Consider the following 24,345-nt stretch of genomic DNA (forward strand, 5'->3'; position numbering starts at 1 on the left):
ATATTTGTAAATACTGTTTTTGAATTCTAAATGTATTTATAACTATTCCTAATATAACACTAATTTTAGTCCATTTGTTTGGTCCTTGCGTTATTCCTGAGGGTTACGGGGTGTTTATGTAATGTTGATGCACATGTTTGTGTGTATGGTGTTGGGGGTGGGGGGGTTGCATGTGTGTGTCACTCTCTTTTTCCTCCCCCCCTCCCCTCTCCCCTGTGTGCTAGGTGAAGTACTCACCGTGGTCGTCGTCGACGGCATTGGTACTCCTGGTATATGAGCAGATACACCAGCATGGGAATAAAGTGCAGCTCGGGCTCCATGTCATCCTGGTTCTTCCTTGAGTGTCGAGAGGTGAGTCATTTCCCTTCAGAACACTTTTTCCGCTGTGCTTTTGATGGCATTGGTACCGCCCCGGAAAAGGTGGAGGATAGGCCTCTTCTGATACAGTGGGTGGAACCTTGTCTTCCACCTGACTGTTGGCGGTTACCGCTGCGGTGTTTGTTGCTACCGCCGTGGTGGTCGGAGTGTTAAAGTGATTGTTTGTGTTGGCGGCTTCCACCGTGGTCATGACTCAATTTGTTTTACTGCTGGCCTGTTGGCAGGGTTACCGCCGCTTTACCACTGACCGCCAGGGTTGTAATGAGGGCCTAAAACTCTTAAATCCTTTAGAAAACAGTGAGAACACTGTTAACGCACAAAAGTACCTGGAAAGCGTCAAAATAACACCGCACGGGCGAGTGTGCGTCAGAAAAGGCCAGCGATGCGTCGATTTTTCACTTGCAAGAAAGACCGTGCGTTGTTTCTCCTCCGGTCAGTTCGGCGTGCAACGTTTCTCCTCTCCCGCAAGAGACCAATGCATCGACCCGGACAGGCACCTCGGGTCCGAGCAGGTTTTGCATTGTTTTTCTGTGCCCAGCGATGTTGCGTTGAAAATCTTGTCGCACAGCATCACAAAACCACGCTGTGTAGGGTTTACGTCGTTATCAGTCTCCGTTAGCGGGTGTTGCGTGCCGTTCCTCCAGCTGTGTTGCATTGATCTTCCAGCTGCAGTGCATGTGGACCATTGATTTCTGCTGCAAAGCCGGTGGCGTGCTGTTTATCAGCCTCATCATGGAAGGTGCATCAAAAATGTCCCTACACGGCGGTCTGTGTGTGGATTTTCAGTCTTTCTCTGCCAGCTTCACCTTTCAAGGGCCCAGAAACTGCATAGGGCACCACTTGGCAGGGCAGGTGTCTCAGCAGAGAGTCCAGGTGCTGGCAGGGGAAGTCTTTGATGGCTCTGAGACTTCCACAACAGGAGGCAGGGTCAGTACAAGCCCTTGGAGATTCTTCACAAGCAGGAGTGCACAACAAAGTCCAGTCTTTGTCCCCTTTCACAGGCAAAAGCAGCAACTGCAGGATAGCTCCACAAAGCACAGTCACATGCAGGGCAGCACTTTTCCTCAGCTCTTCAGCTCTTCTCCTTGGCAGAGGTTCCTCTTGAGTCTAGAAGTGACCTAATGTTCAGGGGTTTTGGGTGCTCTTCTTATATCCCTTTCTGCCTTTGAAGTAGTCCTACTTCAAAGGAAAGTCTTTCTTGTTTGTGAGATCCTGACTTGCCCAGGCCAGGCCTCAGACACACACCAGGGGATTGGAGACTGCATTGTGTGAGGGCAGACACAGCCCTTTCAGATGTGAGTGTCCACTCCTCCCCTCCCTCCTAGCACAGATGGCTCATCGGGATATGCAGGCTACACCTCAGCTCCCTTTGTGTCACCCTGAAGAGAGAGGTGCAAACAGCCCAAATGTCAAACTAACCCAGACAGGGAATCCACAAACATGTAGAGTCACAGAATTATTTAAGCAAGAAAACGCCTACTTTCTAAAAGTGGCATTTTCAAACAAACAATCTCAAAACCAACTTTACTAAAAGATGTATTTTTAAATTGTGAGTTCAGAGACGCCAAACTCCACATGTCTATCTGCTCCCAAAGGGAATATGCATTTTAATCACATTTAAAGGCAGCTCCAATGTTAACCTATGTGAGAGATAGGCCTTGCAACCGTGAAAAACGAATTTGGAAGTATTTCACTGTTAGGACATGTAAAACACATTAGTATATGTTGTACCTTGAACATGCACTGCACCCTGCCCATGGGGCTACCTATGGCCTACCTTAGGGGTGTCTTACATGTAAGAAAAGGGAAGGTTTAGACTTGGCAAGTGGGTACACTTGCTAAGTCAAGTTGGCAGTTTAAAACTGCACACACAGACACTGCAGTGGCAGGTCTTAGCCATGTTTACAGGGCTATTGATGTAGGTGGCACAACCAGTGCTGCAGACTCACTAGTAGCATGTGATTTAAAGGCCCTGGGTACCTATAGGGAACTGTAATAGGGACCTACCAGTAAATCAAATATGCCACTCATGGAAACCCAATTACACATACATTTCACATAGGAACACTTGCACTTTAGCACTGGATAGCAGTGGTAAAGTGCCCAGACTAACAAAAACAGCAGAAACATAGTTCAGCACACATCAACAACCTGGGAAACAGATGAAAAAGGTTAGGCAAGACCACGTCAAGGATACCAAGTCTAACACGTGTCCCCCCAGCTTAAAGTGGGAAGCAACTACCCAACCTCATGGGAGTTCTAATCACTAACGTGGAAAAATCTGGACAGACCATCAGCATTGGCGTGTTCTGTGCTAGGGCGGTGTTCCACTGCAAAGCCCATCCCCTGTAGGGAAATGGACCACCTCAACAGTTTTGGATTCTCACCCCTCATCTGCATTAACAACCTGAGGAGCCTGTGGTCGGTCTGACCCCGGAAGTGAGTCCCAAACAAGACGGGTCTTAGCTTCTTTAGCACCCAGACCACAGCAAAAGCTTCACACTCTATGGCACTCCACCTACGTTCCCTGGGAAGTAACTTCCTCCTAATTAAGGCTATAAATGTATCTAGGCCCTCTTCATTAAGCTGCGAGAGTACTGCTCCTATACCATTCTCTGAGGCATCTGTTTGCATAACAAACTCCTTGGAATAGTCAGGTACCTTCAGCACAGGTGCTATGCACATGGCAGCCTTCAGGGCATCAAAAGCGGTCTGGAAAGGCTCAGTCCAGATCACCTTCTTTGGTTGCTTCTTGGAAGTCAACTCAGTCAAGGAGGTAACAATGGTGCCATACCCCTTGACAAACCTCCTGTAATAGCCAGTGAGGCCTAAAAAGGCTCTCACCTCAGTCTGGGTCTTGGGAGGTTCCCAAGCCAGAATGGTGACAATCTTTGGCTGTACGGATGCCAACTAGCCACTCCACTTGCCTTAGTGAGGCCTGCCTTTTGCAGGGCCTCCAACACTTAGTAGAGGTGTTGCAAATGGTACGTGGCACTGAACTTATCCAGTCCAACCAACACCTGGTTAACCAACCTCTGAAAGGTGGCAGGGGCATTTTTCCTTCCAAAGGGCATCACCTTAAACTGGTAGTGCCCATCTGGGGTGGAGAATGCCGACCTCTCCTGAGCCCACTCTGTCAGGACGATCTGTCAATACCCAGAGCTAAGATCAAATGAGCTGAGGTATTTGGCAGCTTCCAAACGGTCAAAGAGCTAATCAGCTCGGCGGATGGGGTACGCGCCAGTCTTGGTGACCACATTGAGTCCCCGGAAATCCACACAGAACCTGAATTCTGGAGTGACAGCAGGAGCAGCAGGCTTTGAGACCAATACCACAGGGCTGGCCCAAGGGCTGCTAGAAAACTCAATCACCCCCAACGCTAACATTTTGGAGACTTTGGCCCTCATTATGAACACGGAGGTAAACACCGCACCGCCGGTGGTGGTGGTAACAACCGCCAACAGACGTGCGGTCCGAACCGCCAAATAATGAACCAACTGAAACACAGGCATCCTGAAAAACACTCACCGCCAGCAGAGGAGTGGCAACAATAACAGCAGATCCCGCCCACAGGCCGACGGAAAGGCCTTACCTGCCCATCAAATAATGAAGCACTAGACCACCGTCAGTTCCAGGATGGGAACCACCACCATGCAAAGCTAGGCGGAAACAAACCAAATATAAAGAAACAATCACCGGAAGCTCACACAACATACCGAAGCAGACATGGAGATAGAGTTGCCCTGCTCCTTGCCATATATCTCCACAACCGAGACCGCCGATGAAGATGACAGCGGTAAGTACCGCAACCTACTAAACAAGGGAACAAAGGGCACAGTTACCTACCCACCTACTCCACCCACCCTGTAACACTCCCACAACCCTTCACAGCAGCACAAGCCATACACCCCACAGCAAGAGGTACTTACCTGACACAAGGCAAATCCAACCTGCCCAAAGTACATGCATGTGCCCCACACCCCCAAACAATGAAACGAGAGATCACGGATCCCAAGTGTTCCTCAAACAACACAGGCTACACATTAACCTTTATTCTGCTCACTGAGCAACAGAAGTGCATAGAAGGCCAATGGTCAGTCCATAGTGAAAAAAGTCTGATGGGCCACAATGGCCCCCAACTTGACTCCTACAAGTGCAACGGTACTCCACATCATAGAGGCAACGATGGGGCATCCAGGCACCTCAGGGAACAGGGGTAGGGTGTGATGGGGGTGGGGATTTACAACCTGGGGGGCTTAGATTTCTGTTTGGAAGGTGGAGGGTGTTTGCCCTTGGAAGGTGGGGGAGTGGGCTTGGACCGGGCGGTGGCAGATGGACCTGGTGCAGCATGGGGCTTCTTCCTCTCTGGAAAAGGGGCACGGGAATGACAAGGGCAGACAGAGGCGGGCTGTGATGTGGGAGGAGTGGACAGGACAAGGATGTGAGCACGTTTAGGGACGAGACGGGGTGGGCCAGTGGGTTCAAATAGGTCAACAGGGGATACAAAAAGTTTCTTAGGTGCAATTGGGGTGGACCTGGAGGAAGGCGTGGGAGTGGAGGTAGAGGGAGTGGTCGAGACAGGTGTAGGTGTGCATGATGTGGCTGCAGGTAACTGGACAGTATGCTGAAGTGTGGTGGATGTATGATGAGTGTGTGTTTTGGTGCGTTTGAGTGTCTTGGGAGGAGGGGGGTGGACACAGTGAGACAAGACAGGCTGCCAGTGTAAATGGATGTTGTCTGGGTGTCTGCAAGTCTGATGAGTGTGCTGCATGTGTCAACTAAAATCGTTGTGGTGAATGTAGGTGTGGTGTCTGGGATGCATGAATGGATGTGTGCTATTGTGGTGACTGCAGGAATAGGGTCAGCAACATTGAATGAGGGTGCAGTGCCTGTGGGTGTGCATGTACAGGGGACAGAAAGGTAGGCAGAAGAGGTGAACACCCTGGGGGAAGTGGATGTTGGTGTGTTGCATGTGTATGTTGGCTGTGTGTATACTTGTGGTGGGAGGTGTGGTGCTTGTGTTCTGAAGTGTGCTTCTTGTGTGTTGAGGTGTGTGCCTGCGTTTCAGAATGTTTGCTTTGGACGGGTGAAGTAAGTGGGGTGCTGGAAGGGGTAGAGGTGTTTGGAGGGGGGACGGAATGACCAGGGACACTGGCTGCCATCCAAGAGCGGCCAGAGCCTGAAAAGATCTCTGTAGGCCAGACACGGCACTGTGAATGCCATCCAGATAGGCACTGGTCTGCTGCACCTCTGATGCTAGCCCCTGGATGGCATTGACAATGGTTATCTGCCCTACAGAGATGGTTCTCAGGAGGTCAATAGCCTCCTCTGTGAGGGCAGCAGGGCTGACTGGGGCAGAGGAGGAGGGGCCTGGGGCAAAGGAGACGCCCACCCTTCTGGGTAAGCGGGCACGGGCAACTCGGTGGGGAGGAACTGGGAGGGCAGTGATGGTATGGGGGTGGCGGAAGATGACACAATAGGGGTGGGCCAACTAGGGTCCACTACCGCCAGGGAGCTTCCATCGGAGGAGGTATCGGAGTCAACACCTCCAGTGGTAGTTGCCCCCGTGGTACTTCTTTCGCCCTCCAGCCCACTAGTCCCCTTGGTGTCAGACGACTCTGCCTCCGAGGATCTGTGGGCCGCTGCTTCCCCACTCACCGGTGCCTCAGCTCATTCCCCAGATGATGCTGATGTACACAGACAACACAAGAGAACAGGGATGGGGAGACAAAACAGGAGAGACACTTGTAAATAGCTGAATGGAGGTACATTAGTGGTTCACACATACACCCACCCAGAAAACCTTCCACCAGGCAGCACCTGCCGCTATACACCTGGCTATGCCCCTGACTAGTGGACAGAACCCTGCTCTAAAGCCATTCCCCAACTAACTTAAGGACCTGACGTACTGCAGACTTGACTCAAACACCTCTACGCCCCATGGGGACCATTGTGTAGATGGACATCAGTCATAGTCCCTTCCACTAGACAGCATAAATATGAATGCACACACACACATCCATCAAGGGGCCAAAATATGGTATATGTACTCACTCCCTTGTGACTGCTGTGCATCCTTCAAGCGCCCATCCAGGTCCGGGTACGCCACCGCCAGGATGCCTTGCATAAGGGGGGTCAGTGCCCAACGGGCACTCCTTCCTCATTGGGAGGACTTCTCCAGATGGGCCTCGCAGATCTTCCTCACCCAAATCCGCAGGTCCTCCCACCTCTTCCTGCAGTGGGTGCTCCACCAGTTGTAGACCCCCAGGGTCCGCACTTCCTTGGCGATAGCATGACAAAGTCCCCTCTTCTGGCGGGCGCTTACCTATAAGGGACACACAGAAAAGTAACACTGATGTCAGACACTGGCCAATCATATACAGCTGGCTATACGTCCACGATGGGATGGACATTTCAAACAGCCTAACAGCACACATGCAGCATGTTAGGAAGCCTGGATGATACAGTGTCACAAGTGCACACATGTATGCAGCCAACACCCACCACTACACAAATCTATGCCCCCCAATCCTCCTACTCACCTGTACCTCTGGCCAACTGTAGAGCTTGGCGTACAGGGGCAGGACCCCGTCCATGAGCTTCTCCAATTCCTTGTTGGTGAAGGCCGGGGCCCTTTCCCCTGCAACACGTGCCATTTCCATGACCAGAGGCAGGACACAGCACTACAGTGGAGTGGAGTACCTGCATGCACGAGATCAGGGAGTCAAGTAAAGTTGGGGTGACGAGTTTGCGTACGCACCGCGGTGGTGTGCACCGTCACCGCCGGTGGCACTCATGATACGCTAAGAATGCCCATTGACAACCATGTCAACCAATGAATTCGCGCACGGCGGTAAACACCACCTTAAGCTATTACATCAACCGCTAGCGGTATGAGGTCACTTCCACCTCAACACTTCTGGATTTCAGGAGGCAGACATTTTGGCCTTAACTATGCAGTTGTAAAACCCTCATCAGCACAATGCAGGCCCGATTGTCCCCTAAACACCCATAGGCGTGTAACAATATGCATTACCTCACCTGACCAGTCCCGATATATCATTGTGGTCATGTTGCTGTAATGTCATACACACTAAGAATTTGTGTTGTCGACAATCATGCCAGCAGTGCTGAATGAAAAACAATGTGTGCAGATGTATGTGTCTTCCTCACACGTGTTTTCAACTCCTCCTAGGTACAGACCCTTGTGGCGAGGAGGGCCCCATCGGTTTACAGACCACTTGTTGATTTGTGGACTATGGTAGAGCGTCACATCATTATCAATTACAGACTCACTCGTGCAACTATTCATGAACTTTGTGCATTACTGGATCTAGCACTGACACGGCAAATCGTAATCAGCATGCTATCCATACTGAAGTGCAGGTGCTCGCTGCACTCCATTTCCTGGCCACGGGCTCATTTCAAGTGACAGTGGGCATGGGTGCACGTTTTTCACAGCCACTGTTTAGCATTATACTGTCCAGACTTCTGAATGCGTTTGTACGACACCTACAGTCCTATGTGAGGTTTCCCCAAAGTGCTGATCTCCCTGCCATCATGTCGGACTTCTATGCCTTAGCAAACATACCCCATGTGATAGGTGCCATCGATGGCACCCACATAGCTGTCATCCCCCCAAGAGTCAGTGAACAGGTGTACAGAAACAGAAAGAACTTTCATTCCATGAACATTCAGTTGGTGTGTACTACTACTACTGCAGACAGTACATCTGACATGTGAATGCCATGTTCCCTGGTTCAGTCCATGATTCCTTTGTGCTGAGGAACAGTAGTGTGCCACACAAGATGGAACAACTACAAGAGGACAGAGGGTGGATCATAGGTAGGTGTTTCTGACACTTATTGCCACATAGCAGACAGCCAGGCTGTCTGCCTCTGAGGGTTGTCAATGACAGTCCTGTTTTGCACCTTTTTCTAGGTGATTCTGACTATCCCAACTTGCGTTGGCTCCTGACACCAGTGAGGAATCCTGGAACAGATGCAGAGAGGAATTACAGTGATTCCCGTGGACGTACTGGGTGGGTGATAGAGCACACAATAGGTCTCCTGAAGGCTAGATTTTGTTGCCTACATATCTCTGGCGGTTCCCTGGCCTATAGGCCTGTGAAGGTGTGTAAAATAGTGGTGGCCTGCTGCATGCTGCACAAAGTGGCTGTGAGAAATTCTATCCCCCTCTTGGAGGAGGATGTTGCTATATATCCAGAGAGATTTCTCAGAGTGATGGTGATGATGATGATTGGGACGATACCAGGACCCAACTGATACAACTCTACTTCCAGTAACTTTGTGGGACAATTGGATGAGATTGCTGTCTGTGCACCATACTGTCAGTGTGCCTTGTCATCTAGGGGGGTGTTGGGTCAATACCCATTGCTACTGTGACCAGGTCTGCATAGGACAGGTTAAAATATAGTATAGTAGTTCAACACATCTGTAGGCACATCAACATGTAATGCTTGTGGTGCATTTCCTGATAATCAGATAATAATAAAAGAGTTATCATACAGTTGCATCCCTACTTCACTTTTTTTTAAATTTAATAACAGGGGACATTGTAGCAGGTGAAAAGGTGTTTTATTTGGTGCAGGGATTAAAGTGTGTAGATTACAGTGATGGGAGTGGGCTACTGTTGGTTGTACAATATGGCAACATGGTCACAGCATTGTTGGCAGTAGTGATATGTCCATCAATGCTAACAAGAGTTTGTTGTAGTTTTCACACAGTTTGGTCGTTGATTCAGTGAGACACTTGGAGGACAGTTCTTGCCAGAGTCACTTCTATGAGGGGGCCTTGGTCTTGACAGGTGTTCCTCTGCCATGTCTGGGCCTGAAGGTCCGTTGGGGCACCTGGTGTTGGCCGGTACAGGTTGAGATGGATGCCTCCTGTGTGTCCTGAGAGGGTGGTACATGTGCAGTTGCTGCTGATGCTGTTGTTGTCGGGTCTGTATCCTGGCCTGTAATGGGGGCTTCCTGGTCTGTGTGGGCCTCAGGCTGGGTTGGGACAAAGTGCAGCAGCGCACCTGCTATTCTGGCCATTGTGACATTGTGCAGTTTCCACTGCTCCATGGCCTCTTGGTGGTGTGCTCGCTGCATCCTTTGACTCTGCTCCAGGGTGGATACTATCTGGGCCAATCTGTCCTGGGTACCGTGATATGCTCCCAGGACCTCAGAGATCACGTCCTGGGCTGCAGCATCCATCCTGTGGCCTCCTACCTGGGCCACTGATGGCCTACCACTGGGCCTAGCCCCCTGTGCCTGTGTACCCTGGGGCCATCGTCTTCCTGCCTGTTGGTAGGGGGTGACTGTGGCCTCTGTACTTGTCTTCCACCAGCCTGTGGCCTGGATACACAGGTATGGGGATGGCTGCCCTGGGCTGATGTTGTTGGCTGGGTGGTAGGGGTGTCAGTGGTATCCTGGGTGGGGCTGCTAGATGGTGACAGTCCAGGACAGTGTGAGGGGCCAGGGTGATTGTCAGTGTCCATGGTTACATCCCCAGTTTCCTGGGAGGTATCTCTGTCTCCCTGTGGGTCATTGGCACTCCTTGTCCTGTCCCTCAGGGTGGCATGGGTGGTGGTGCCTATTGGGGGAAATGGACATGTCTGTTACATTAGCATGATCGGATGGGGTGCACAGGACTGGGCGGTTTTGTGCAGGTTTTCACACTTTGGGGCCATGCAGGTTGCTTTCATGAGGTTAGCATTGCTTTTTGCTTAGGATGTGGAGGTGCATTGTGGGTGCTGTAGGCCATTGTGATTCCTTGCAGGGGTGGGTGGCTGTGCACAGGGGCAGGGATGCGGGCTTGTTAGTGGGTTTGTGGGCATGCAGGGTGACTGGATGTAGTGATTGTGGCCTGGGTGGGGTTGTGGCCCTGGTGGTAGTTGGAGGGGTGAGGTGGTATATGCATTCCAGGTGTGATGGATATGGGGTAATTGTAGATGACTTACCCGAATCCATTCCTCCAGTGAGTCCAGTGAGTCCCTCAGGGTGCAGGGTGGCCAATACCTTTTCCTCCCAGTCAGTGAAGTCGGGTGGTGTTGGTGGAGGTCCTCCCCCAGTCTTCTGGACTGCAATGTGGTGCCTGGATGCCATGGACCTGAACTTCCCACGCATCTCTTGTAAATGTCGTCCCTGGTGCGTGGATGGTGTCCCACTGAATTGACCTTGTTCACTATTGTCTGCCATAGCTCCATCTTCCTGTCGATGGATGTGTGCTGGACCTGTGCCCCGAATAATCATGGCTCGACCTTCAGGATCTCGTCCACCATGGTCCTTAGCTCCCTTTCTATGAAGTGTGGGTGTTTGGGGGGGTGCCATGGTGAGTGCTGTGAATGGTGTCTTGTGTGGATCTTGGTGAGGGTGCTCTTGTGTGGTTGAGTGTATGTATCGTGGATTGTGGCGTTCAGTGTATGCTTCTGGGGTTCTCTGTATTAGTTGGCCTAATTTTGTTGCAAAGGATTGTGGGGTGTGTCCTTGAGTGTTTTATAGTGTTGTGGATGTGTGTCAGGTGCATGGGTTTCAAACTTGCCAATGTATGCATTTCTTGCTGTTGTATCCACTTGCTGCCCGTGGCGGTCTGTACCGCCAATGGTTGTTCGGCTTCCACTGACCGCTGCAGTGATTTGTGCTTCATTATTTGGAGGGCGGGGTGTTTGTGTGCTCGGCTTTGGCGGGTGGGAGGTCCAGCATTTCCACCGACAAGGTCCTGGCAGTGACTGGTGGCTGGGAGATTTTGTCGGTTTCTGATTTTTTCATCATTATATGGCTGGTTCACTGTATGTCAGGAACAAATATAAGTCCAATCCCAACCGCTGATCACCAATCTTAGAAATGGGGTCTTTGGTTGGCAGTCAGGTTACCCCCTGTCCAAGCAAGGACCCTCACTCTAGTCACGGTAAAGGAGAATCACCCTCAGTTAATCCCCGATCATCCCTTTGGTAGCTTGGCACAAGCAGACAGGCTTAACTTCAGAAGCAAGGTCTAAAGTATTTGTACCAACACACACAGTAACTCAGTGAAAACACTACAAAATGACACAACACAGGTTTAGAAAAATAAGTAATATTTATCTAAACAAAACAAGACCAAAATGACAAAAATCCAACATTCACAAGTGAAGTTATGAATTTTTAAAGAATAAGGTGGTCATTACAACTCTGGCGGTCGGTGTTAAAGCGGCGGTAAAACCGCCAACAGGCCGGCGGTAAAATATTTGGAATTATGACCGTGGCGGAAACCGCCAACAAAGACAGCCACTTTAACACTCCGACCGCCACGGCGGTACAGACAAACAGCGCGGCGGTCACCGCCAACAGACAGGCGGAGGACAATGTATCACCCACAGTATCACAACAGGCCAATCCGCCACCTTTTCCGGGGCGGATTCCCCGCAGATAAAAACACGGGGGAAACAGCCATTTCAAAGGGAAAACGCTCACCTCTACACACCCCACGAGGAACGACGACACCATGGAGCCGGAACTCCATATTCTCCCTGCGATAGTCTTCCTGCTCCTATACGAGGATCAATAACGCCGGCGGCGAAGACCACGGTGAGTACTGCACCTACGACATAGGGGAGGGGGAGGGAAAAACACAGGGACACACACAACCAACATCACAACCCCCACCCCGACCCTCACCCACTACAACACACACACCAATGCATAACCGAACATTAAAGTAACAACCCCCAACCCACCCGGAAGAATGCAAAGACAAAAGGAAATGAGTTGAACCATTGTAATATATCAAAATACAGTAACCAAATATATACATATATATATATATATTTATATATAAATATACACATTAAACAAAATATACACCACGATTAGTAGTGCAGGTAATGCACCATTCATTGTCCGTGGCCCACTGGGCCCAAAATGCATGGGCGAGGCCCACACTAGATACCTGATCAAAACGGAGAGAACATCACAGGGGCATCAGAGAGAAATACAACAGGCACCTCAGGGGTAAGGGAAGGGGGGGGCACCTCAGCCAGATGAGTGCACCACGCTAGATCCACGAGGGGGCTCCATGCCCATTGATGTATCCTGGGGAGTGCAAAGCCACAGTCTCTCAAGTCTCTATAGTGGGTGGGTTGCCCACTGTACCATCCTGGGGAGTGCAAAGCCACAGTCTCTCAAGTCTCTACAGTGGGTGGTTTGCCCACTGTACCATCCTGGGGAGTGCAAAGCCACAGTCTCTCAAGTCTCTACAGTGGGTGGGTTGCCCACTGTACCATCCTGGGGAGTGCAAAGCGACAGTCTCTCAAGTGGATAACAGTCTCCACTGGTTCTGGAGGGGGACTGGTGCCCAGAGTGCTTCATCCTGTGCAGGACAGACGGAGTGGATGCATGTCTCCACTGGTTCTGGAGGGGGACTGGTGCCCAGAGTGCTCCATCCTGTGCAGGACAGACGGAGTGGATACATGTCTCCACTGGTTCTGGAGGGGGACTGGTGCCCAAAGTGCAGCACTCACATCGTGACGGTCCCAGTTGCGTCACTGCCCCTGCCGCTAATGGGCTAGCGGTGATCACCTTGGCAGTCTTTGCCCTGTTCGGCGGTCCCTGCCCTGTACAGCGGTGCTTGCCATGGCGGTCTTTGCCCTGTTCAGCGGTGCATTCCATGGCGGTCTTTGCATTGTTCAGCGGTGCTTGAGTTGGCAGTTTCTGACCTGTTCAGCGGTGCTTGCCCTGTTCAGCGGTGCCTTACATGGCGGTCTTTGCCCTGTTTAGTGGTGCTTGAGTTGGCAGTTTCTGACCTGTTCAGCGGTGCTTGCCCTGTTCAGCGGTGCCTTCCATGGCGGTCTTTGCCCTGTTCAGCGGTGCTTGAGTTGGCAGTTTCTGACCTGTTCAGCGGTGCTTGCCCTGTTCAGCGGTACCTTCCATGGCGGTCTTTGCCCTGTTCAGCGGTGCTTGAGTTGGCAGTTTCTGACCTGTTCAGCGGTGCTTGCCCTGTTCAGCGGTGCATTCCATGGCGGTCTTTGCCTTGTTCAGCGGTGCTTGAGTTGGCAGTTTCTGACCTGTTCAGCAGCGCTTGCCCTGTTCAGCGGTGCCTTCCATGGCGGTCTTTGCCCTGTTCAGCGGTGCTTGAGTTGGCAGTTTCTGACCTGTTCAGCGGTGCTTGCCCTGTTCAGCGGTGCATTCCATGGCGGTCTTTGCCTTGTTCAGCGGTCCCTGGCCTGTTCAGCGGTGCTTGCCATGGCGGCCTTTGCCTTGTTCAGCGGTCCCTGGCCTGTTCAGCGGTGCTTGCCAAGGCGGTCCTTCATTGCCCAGCAGGCCTGTGGCTGGCGGTCCTTCATGGGTCAGCTGGGCTGTGGCTTGCGGGGCCCTCCTGGCCAGTGACGATTGGGCTGGCCTCCTGGGCAGTGACTCTGGTGGTGGCATCCTGGCCAGTGACGATTGGACTGGCCTCCTGGGCAGTGACTCTGGCGGTGGCCTCCTGGCCAGTGACGATTGGGCTGGCCTCCTGGGCAGTGACTCTGGCGGTGGCCTCCTGGCCAGTGACGATTGGGCAGGCCTCCTGGGCAGTGACTCCGGCGGTGGCCTCCTGGCCAGTGACAATTGGGCTGGTGGTGGCCTCCTGGGCAGCGGGGATGATGGCGGTCTTCTCCGCCGTGCTGCCCCTCCCAGACTTTGGAGATTTCTTCTGCCCCTTCCCCACCTTGGGAGGAGTCACAGCTGAGTCGACACTACCCCCGGGACCCTTGTGAGCGGCTTTGCTGGCTGGAGTCTTCCCCCTCTCCTGCCGGGCACTGTCCAACTTCTGGTGCTTCACAGGGGGGGGGACTGGCTGTGCTGTGGCTCCGTGCCACACTGGCTGGCCTGGTGGCCGGTGCACTCCACATACCTGTAACAGGCACCACTGGTCCCGGCGATTTTTTGGCTGAGGTGCTAGTACGGGACCTACTGTATGAGTTGGAGGGGGGGTGGGAAAGAGGTCAAGGTTGGCCAGGAAAAGTTTCTTAGGAACACTGGGACGGGTAGCTGGAGGGGGTTTGGGAGTGGAGGAAGAGGTAGTGGTTGTAGGAGGTGTACGTGTGGTGACTTTGGGTGAAGGTGCATGCGCTGGAGGCTGTCGTGAGGTGGATGGCTGTTGGGTGAGTGTAGACGAGACTGGGAGGGAGGAGGCAGACGACGAGGAGGGGGACACAGTGGAGGCAGTGGATGTTGGTATGTCTGCATGTGTATGATGCTTGCGTGAGTGCCTGTGGGATGTGTGGTGCTTATGTTTGCCTGAGCTTCCCTTGTATGGTGAGGTGTGTGCAGGCTGGTCTGATGGTGTGCTTGGGATAGGCAGGGGTACAGGGGATTGGGTCTGGGTGGAGGAAGTTGGAGGGGGGAGGCTAGAGACAGGGACAATGGCTGCCATCAGTGCTGAGGCCAGAGTTTGCAGGGTTCGATGAAGGGCAGCCTGACCAGAATGAATGCCCTCCAGGAATGCATTTGTGTGTTGCAATTCCCTTTCTACACCCAGGATGGCATTCAAAATGGTAGACTGCCCAACAGTGAGGGACCTGAGGAGGTCAATGGCCTCCTCACTGAGGGCAGCAGACGTGACAGGGGCAGGGGCTGAGGTGCCTGGGGCGAAGGTGATGCCCACCCTCCTGGGTGAGCGGGCATGGGGCGAAGGCTGAGGGGCTGCTGGGAGGGCGGTGCTGGTAGGGGGGTGGCAGCTGTACCTGTAGAAGTGGGGGGCACAAATTTTGCCGCCACCACAAGGGAGCACCCATCGGAGGAGGAGTCCGTGTCGCTGGTTGCTGATCCTGTCCCGCCGTGAAGCTGCCCTCGCCCTCCGTCCCACTGGTGTATTCTGAGTCCGTGGTGTGGCCCTCCATGGCCATGTGGGATGCAGCTCCATCGTGCTCCGGTGCCACTGTACCTCCGCCTGATGATGCTGATGCACACAAGAACAGGGAGACCACAAAAAGGGGGGGGACGACAGAAGAAAGACAGGTTGAGTGCATGGCTTACCGCTACCGTTGGCGGACAATACAGACACAGCAGCCCCCTGCACTACGTCGCGCTGTTGGGCTCTACAGATGCAATTCCTGGGATATGTCCTACATGGCTATGGTCGACATCTGCACACATAGATGACACAGGGGCATGTATACCTGTACTTGGCACTCTACAGAGGTGGGGTGGGGTGCCACATGGCCTGCATTACGGAGGGGCCTAGCCTACGGAACTCACCCTGGCCTAGGGAAACCCACAGCCCTCCTCCCCCACCCAGACACCTTCACTGCGCACAAAGTCCCCTGAATGATGTTGTACTCACCCCCTTGTGTCTGCTGTGATGCCCTCAAGCGCCCATCCAACTCAGGGTAGGCCACCGCCAGGATCCGGAACATCAGGGGGGTCATGGTTCGACGGGCGCCCCTCCCACGTTGGGAGGCCATCCCCAGCTGAGCCTGCGCCGTCTTCTTGCTCCAGCGGCGAATGTCCTCCCATCTTTTCCGGCAGTGGGTGCTCCGTCTGTGGTGGACCCCCAGGGTCCGGACGTCCTTGGCGATGGCACGCCAAATATCCTTCTTCTGGTGGGCGCTGACCTACATGACATGTACAGGGGAAGAAGAGAAGTCATTACCAACTGCACCATCGAAGTGAGTGGCCCACATCCCTACCCTTGCCATGTGGCACATGCATTCACAGTCCTTCATGCACGCAGAACTGTGCCCCCTTCATTCTTACAACCAGCCCTCTCCACACAGGCATAGCCCATACAACGTGCTCCCTGTGTACTTACCTGTTGGTCTGGAGGACCGTAGAGGAGCGTGTACTGGGGGAGGACCCCGTCCACGAGCTTCTCCAACTCCTCTGCAGTGAAGGCAGGGGCCCTTTCCCCAGACGCACGAGCCACTGTCTCTTCCAGACCGAGGTCACAGCAGCACTTGCAGTGTAGGTCCTCTCCTGTCGAAGATCAAGTATTGAGTGATTGAACAGATAGAAAATGGCGGTCACGTCCGCGGCGGTCGCGTACCATCACCGCCGGCGTACATCATCATTGGCTCCTGGGACCCATAGGGTCCAATGTTAACCAATGCAGCATTGCGCCGCGGTCTTCGACCGCCTACCGCAACAGTGTACAATGCCAGCGTAGTTACCTCACATCCCATTGTCCCACTTTAGAGGTCAGGCAGCCGCCATTTCAGGGGCCCACATGGCCTCATTACCAACTGCATCACACAGACCTAGGCCTTGTCGCACAACACAAATACAGGCCAGATTTTGTGTATGAATGGTGTTCTGTGTAGACTGTGGGTACATACCTCTGAGTTGCTTGACTCTGTGGTCGCTGTTGTCATTCCTAGGCACCGTCCGCTGGGACATGTGAGGAGATGGCGGAATCCTCCGGTGTACCGACCGCTGGTGGACCTGTCGACAATGGAGGAAAGACATTTGATCATCACCTACAGGTTTGACCGTGCAACAATCCAGGAACTGTGTGCCCAGTTGGAGCCAGACCTGATGTCAGCAATCCGTCATCCCACAGGGATCCCCCCTCAAGTGCAGGTGCTATCAGTGCTCCATTTCCTTGCAAGTGGGTCATTTCAAACAACAGTGGCCATAGCATCAGGGATGTCCCAGCCTATGTTTTCCAACGTGTTGCCCAAAGTGTTGTCTGCCCTGCTGAAACACATGCGGAGCTACATCGTTTTCCCTCAGGTGGAGGATTTGCCTACAGTGAAAGGTGACTTCTATGCCCTTGGACATATCCCCAACATCATAGGTGCCATTGATGGGACCCATGTAGCTCTGGTCCCCCCCCCCCCACAGGAGTGAACAGGTGTACAGGAACCGGAAGAGTTATCATTCAATGAATGCACAGATGGTATGTTTGGCAGACCAGTACATCTCCCTGGCTCTGTGCATGACACCTACATCCTGCGGAATAGCAGCATCCCTTATGTGATGGGTCAACTCCAGAGGCACCGGGTGTGGCTATTAGGGGACTCTGGTTACCCCAACCTGTCATGGCTACCTACCCCAGTGAGGAATCCCAGGACCAGGGCAGAGGAACACTACAATGAGGCCCATGGGCGGACTAGGAGGGTGATCGAACGCACCTTTGGCCTCCTGAAGGCCAGGTTCAGGTGCCTCCATATGACAGGTGGTTCCCTATTCTACTCACCAAGGAAGTTGTGCCAGATCATCGTGGCCTGCTGTATGCTTCACAACTTGGCTTTGCGATGACAGGTGCCTTTTCTGCAGGAGGATGGTCCAGATGACGGTGTTGTAGCAGTTGTGGAGCCTGTGGACAGTGATGAGGAGGAAGCAGAGGAAGAAGACATTGACAACAGGGACTCAGTCATCGAGCAATATTTCCAGTGACACACAGGTGAGAACACATTCCTGCCTACTACAAGTACTTTCACACTTCTACCTCTATCCTGTCTGTCGATTTCGCCCAGTATATGGTAACTGAGTTGTACATTTCCCTTACGGTTTCACAGGTGTGGCTTACAACGAGTGTCATCTGCTTAGATTCCTCATGGACTTGAGATGTGTGACATAGGTATGTTGACATTACATTTGAAAATGCATTTTGTCACTGTCATTGCTAATACACATTTTCGAAATCACAGACTGACTCCAGATTGCTTTGTGGTTCAAGGGTGTTTATTGAAGTGCTCAATATTGGAGGGGGGTTGTAAAATGGTGAGGGGTGATGGTGGAGGAATGTCCATGGCAGAGTCCAGTCTATTAGTCTCACAGGTGCATTGCCCATATGGGCATAGTAAGTGGATCTGGGGCAGTTCCAAGATGGACAGGGTTACAAAGTGGGACAGTAGGATGACAATCAAGGTGGTCTCATTTCTTGGCGGGGGTCTTGGCATCGTGCTCTGTCTTGTTCCTGGATCTCAGGGACCGTTTGCGGGGTGGTTCTCCGTCTGCAGGGGGTGGGGTGCTGGTCCTGTGGTGGGGCGTCCTGTCCACTAGAGTGGGCAGTTCATCGTCCATGCTAGTGTCAGGGGCCCCTTGCCGTAGCACAGTGTCGCTCCTGGTGTTAAGTATCTCCTTCAGCACCCCTACGATGGTGCCCAGGGCGGAGCTGATGGTTCTGAGTTCCTCCCTGAACCCCAAATACTGTTCCTCCTGCAGGCGCTGGGTCTCCTGAAACTTGGCCAGTACTGTTGCCATCGTCTCCTGGGAGTGGTGGTAGACTCCCATGATGGAGGAGAGGGCCTTGTGGAGAGTGGGTTCCCTAGGCCTGTCCGTCCCCCTGTCGCACAGCAGCCCTCCCAGTTCCCCTGTGTTCCTGTGCCTCCGTCCCCTGGACCGTGTGCCCACTACCACTGCCCCCAGGTCCCTGTTGTTGTTGGGGTGGTGGGTTATCCTGGGTTCACTGTAATGGTGGACACACAGCTGATTGACATGTCCTGGGGACGGAGGTATGGGCCCTCTGGGTGGGTGATGTGCTGGTGCTACCAGAGGGTGGAAGGTCTGTGGTGGCCTGTGACTGGGTGTGGGGAACCGACTGTCCCGAGGCCCACGACGGTCCGGGCTGGTCATCTGGATCCAGTTGGACAGAGCTGCTGTCATCACTGTTGGCCTCTTCTGTGGGTGGGGTGGAGATGTCTGGACCCTCCTGTCTGGTGACGTTGGGTAGTGGTCCTGCAGGGGTATAAAAGCATGATTATTGCATCTGTGTGTGTCATGGTGTGCAATGGGTGGGTGAGCGTGTACCCCAGTGCTAGCATTCCTGTGTGGGGGATTGTGTGATGATGGTTGAGGGGGGTGTTATGGGTATGTGCAGTGGGCATGCTTTAGTGATGGGTGTCCATGGTTTGATGTGTCATGCAGGGCTTGATGTTGGGATGGGTGGTTTGTGTTATTAGTACATTTGTGAGGAGTTGGAGTAATAGGGGAGGGGGCGAGGGTGGGGGTCTGTGATAGCATGCAGGTAGGGTGGGGGATATGATAGTTAAGATTTGACTTACCAGAGTCCATTCCTCCACCGACTTCTGCGAAGCCCTCAGGATGCAGAATAGTCAAGGCCTGCTCCTCCCATGTTGTTAGTTGTGGGGGAGGAGGTGGGGGTCCGCCGCCAGTCCGCTGTACCGCGATGTTGTGTCTTGAGACCACAGAACGCACCTTCCCCCGTAGGTCGTTCCACTTCTTCCTGATGTCATCCCGATTTCTTGGGTGCTGTCCCACTGCGTTGACCCTGTCGACAATTCTTCGCCATAGCTCCATCTTCCTAGCTATGGAGGTGTGCTGCACCTGTGATCCAAATAGCTGTGGCTCTACCCGTACTATTTCCTCCACCATGACCCTGAGCTCCTCCTCAGAGAACCTGGGGGGTCTTTGCCGTGCCATGGGGTGGTGTAGGCTTCTGTGTGGTGTGGTGTATGTGGTGATAAGTGTGGTGATATGTAGTGGTGTGTGGTGTTTAGTGCATAGAAGTAGTGTGGGTGATGGTGTTGTGTGCCTGTGGCTGCTAGCTTGTGGATGGTGGTGTCTCTCTCTCGCTTTCTTTCTGAATTTTTTGTCGTTGGGGTTTATGGGTGATGTGGGTGAGTGTTTTATATTGTATTGGGTGTGTGGGAGTGGTGTGTGTATGTGTATCAGGTGTGTGTATTTTGAATTGTCCAATGTGGCTGTGTTTTGTAAGAGTGTGTGTATTTTGAGCGTGGCGATGTGTACCGCCAATGGAATACCGCGGTTGAAAGACCGCCGCGTGGATTCGTGGGTCGTGATAGCATGGGCGTATTTCTGTTGGTGTGATGGTGGAGGTTTTGTTTTCTCCAGTTTATCACTGACCTTTGGTGTGGCGGACTTGTGTGGGTGTCTGAATTTTGTCGGATTTCGGGATGTGGGTCGTAATAGCTGTGGCGGAATTCCACGGCCGCGGCGGTGTGTTGGCGGTCTTCTGCACGGCGGTAAGCAGCTTTTACCGCCAATGTTGTAATGACCCCCTAAGAGTCTTAAATCTTTTGAAAAACAGTGAGGGCACAGTTAGCATGCAAAAGTACCTGGGTGGTATCAAAATAACACCGCATGGGCAAGTGTGCGTCAGAAAAAGCCAGCGATGCGTTGATTTCTCACTCACATGTGAGACCGTGCGTCATTCCTCGTCTGGTCGGGTCGGCATGCGTCGTTTCCCCTCTCCCGCAAGAGAGAGATACATCGATCCGGACAGGCACCTCGGTCGGGGGCAGGATTTGCACTGTTTTTTCACGACCGGCGAGGTTGCTTTGAAAATCCAGTTGCACAGTATCACAAAACCTCCATGCATGTGGTTTGCGTCGTTATCAGCCTCCGTTAGCAGGGGTTGCGCACCGTTTCTCCAGCCACGTTGCATCGATCTTCCAGCGCTATGCAGGTGGAGCGTTGATTTCAGCCACAAAGCCGGCTGTGCGTCATTTATCAGCCGCTTCATGGAAGGTGCAGCGAAAATTTCCCCGCACAGCGGTATGTAGGTTGATTTTCAGTCTTTGTCGGCCAGCCTCACCTTTCAAGGGCCCAGGAACTGGATAGGGCACCACTTGGCAGGGCAGGAGTCTCAGCAGAGAGTCTAGGTGCTGGCAGGGGAAGTCTTTGATGACCCTGAGACTTCAACAACAGGAGGCAAGCTCAGTTCACGCCCTTGGAAATTATTCACAAGCAGGAATGCACAACAAAGTCCAGTCTTTGTCTCTTTTCACAAGCAGAGGCAGCAACTGCAGGATAGCTCCACAAAGCACAGTCACAGGCAGGGCAGCACTTCTCCTCAGCTCTTCAGCTCTTCCTCTTGGCAGAGGTTCCTCTTGAGTCCAGAAGTGATCTACTTTTAAGTGGTTTGGAGTGCTCTTCTTATACCCCTTTCTACCTTTGAAGTAGGCCTACTTCAAAGGAAAGTCTCTCTTGTTTGTGAGATCCTGCCTTGCCCAGGCCAGGCCCCTGACACACACCAGGGGGTTGGAGACTGCATTGTGTGGGGGCAGGCACAGCCCTTTCAGATGTGAGTGGCCACTCCTCCCCTCCCTCCTAGCACAGATGGCTCATCGGGATATGCAGGCTACACCCCAGCTCCCTTTGTGTCACTGTCTAGAGAGAGGTGCAAACAGCCCAAATGTCAAACTAACCCAGACAGGGAATCCACAAACAGGCAGAGTCACAGAATGGTTTAAGCAAGAAAATGTCTACTTTCTAAAAGTGGCATTTTCAAACACAAAATCGCAAAACCAACTTTACTAAAATATGTATTTTTAAATTGTGAGTTCAGAGACCCTAAACTCCACATGTCTATCTGCTCCCAAAGGGAATCTACGCTTTAATCATATTTAAAGGCAGCCCCCATGTTAACCTATGAAAGAGATAGGCCTTGCAACAGTGAAAATCGAATTTCGCAGTATTCCACTGTCAGGACATATAAAACACATTAGTTTATGTCGTACCTTAAACATACACTGCACCCTGCCCATGGGGCTACCTAGGTCCTACCTTAGGGGTGTCTTACATGTAAGAAAAGGGAAGGTTTAGGCCTGGAAAGTGGGTACACTTGCCAAGTCGAGTTGGCAGTTTAAAACTGCACACACAGACACTGCAGTGGCAGGTCTGAGCCATGTTCACAGGGCAACTAATGTGGGTGGCACAACCAGTGTTGCAGGCACACTAGTACTAGTAGCATTTGATTTACATGCCCTGGGCACCTCTAGTGCACTGTACTAGGGGCTTACCAGTAAATCAAATATGCCACTCATGGAAATCCAATTATACATACATTTTACATAGGAGCACTTGCACTTTTGCACTGAATAGCAGTGGTAAAGTGCCCAGAGTAAAAAAAACTAGTCCAGCACACATCAACAACCTGGGAAACAGAGGAAAAAAGTTAGGGAGACCATGCCAAGGTTGCCAAGTCTAACTCACATAATAAGTAAAAAACCCACTGCCAAATCCACTTATCCTATCTAATCTACATACCTACACTAACCTAACACTAACCCCCTACAACTCACAATAAAATATATTAGAACATCAGAAGGGAGGGGACAGAACTTAGAGGTGGCAGATCACATCAGAGTCAAAGTTTTGTCTTCTTTAGTTTTGTTTACGTATTTCAACATCTTTTTTTTTAGCGGCTACCTCTTCCTCCAAGCTGTCCAAACATTTTTGTATGATGGATGCATCCCTCTGCAAATCCTTCAGCAACTGTGCGGCCATGGCAGCAGGTGAAGTGGGCTATTGCGCTGATGTGGTTACAGTTGCAGCCGATGTTGTGGGTGTTGTGCCAGCTGTGCCCCTGCATTGTTGATGGGCTTGGAGTCTGCTGAGCCTTCTCAGGCAGTGTGTAGACCCATTTTGGAAATGCCAGTCATTCCCCTGTTGCCTTCTCTGCACAGTATCTGTGAGCCATGCGTCTGAACCCAGACTCCACTGCCAGGATGTGGCGGTACCTCACTGCCGTCTTCTGAAAAGCACGCTGCTCATCATTTCTCTTGTTGGCATCTGTAAAATGGAGACAGGCAACCATCAGTGTCAGCACTGTGTGCAGTCTGTACAGATTAGTAGCTTGCACGGCTACATCTAATTGCACATGCACTCCAACTCACATTCCGGAAAAGACAACGGCCCTGATAAATCTAACGTCAACGCTGCTGTTGCATCATATTTTTGACGCTAATGCGACGCAAACCTAGAAAATAAACCAAACTTTTGGAAGTGTGCGCAGCTTTTGCATTAAAAAAATTATACAAAGGCAGTGCTAACTTTACATAGATGAGGCCCAAAATTCCTCATCATCTGTGTCTATTTCCAACCATACATCACAAGTAACTTGGTCATTGGGAAGATGGGATGCTGTTGGTATCCAGAAGGGGTCAGAGTTGATAGGTACACATGCAAGTCTGATCATTGTGACTGTCACCTACACTGTGGACATCACATCTACCTACAAATTAGTATTCCTCTCCCCCTGAGCCAAAGGGGTGGCGGCCATGCAATCCATCATCGCAACTGTCCTGGTCATCCACCAAGTCCTGCCCACTCATACATGGAGTCAAGGAGTCAAGGAGTAGACCATACTAGGAGGACTGCCAACTAGGAAGCTGGTATCCACAGGTCTATCACATCTACATTCATGTATCCAGGTGTGGACACCCATCAATACCGGATCTGCCACTACTATTCCTTTCACACCCACTTCCATGCCAGCACACGTTTGGCCTTGACCTGCATGCAAGCCAATTACATTCCACAAAAGTGTGACATACATGGGGTGCAAAAGACAGAGCACCATGCTGGGGGACAACTGCCAGCCCAGTCCTCTATCTTCATGACAATACAGGGATGCACCAAATTAGGATCAGTATGGTGCATCCCTGTATTGTGAGAATGATGGAGTGCACCACTGCCAATTTTCTGACAGCGTTCCACTCCATCATTCTTAGACACATATGTCCCTACATGTGGCTTGTCACCACCTTGTGTACATGATGCTGGCCATTGTGCACATCAAGCCTAGTAAGACGTGACACTCTGGTGGTGCTTGGGGATCCTTTAAGTGGGCCATAATGTCACCATCCAGACTACTCCAATACCTGATCATTAGACAGCTTATCACATCTGGCAGTGAATTCAACACACATGACTCAATCACACCAAATCCTGGCTTACTTCACAGGACACACATAATCACACTTACTGGATACATCTGGGTCTTCAAATCGCGCTACTTCACCAATCGTGTAGGGGGCTGGTCTACCTGGAAGACATGAATGGTAAACCATGCTTAGTGTCAAATCATAGTCACTGCAAGTGGACAACAAATTTCAGTGTGAACTAGTTGAGAGAAGTGAGCTAGTCATCCTAGTGGAAATCAGTGCAACAGACACACACCTACGATCACATAATGACACAGACACTCAGGTGAGTTAGAGCCACATAACTGAACACTAGCACTGGACCAGAAACTCCTGTAGTGCTACACACTGCAACATTCATATGTGGCATTGT

This window comes from Pleurodeles waltl, chromosome 1_1 (genome assembly GCF_031143425.1).
Source record: "Pleurodeles waltl isolate 20211129_DDA chromosome 1_1, aPleWal1.hap1.20221129, whole genome shotgun sequence".
NCBI classification, from domain to species: Eukaryota; Metazoa; Chordata; class Amphibia; order Caudata; family Salamandridae; genus Pleurodeles; species Pleurodeles waltl.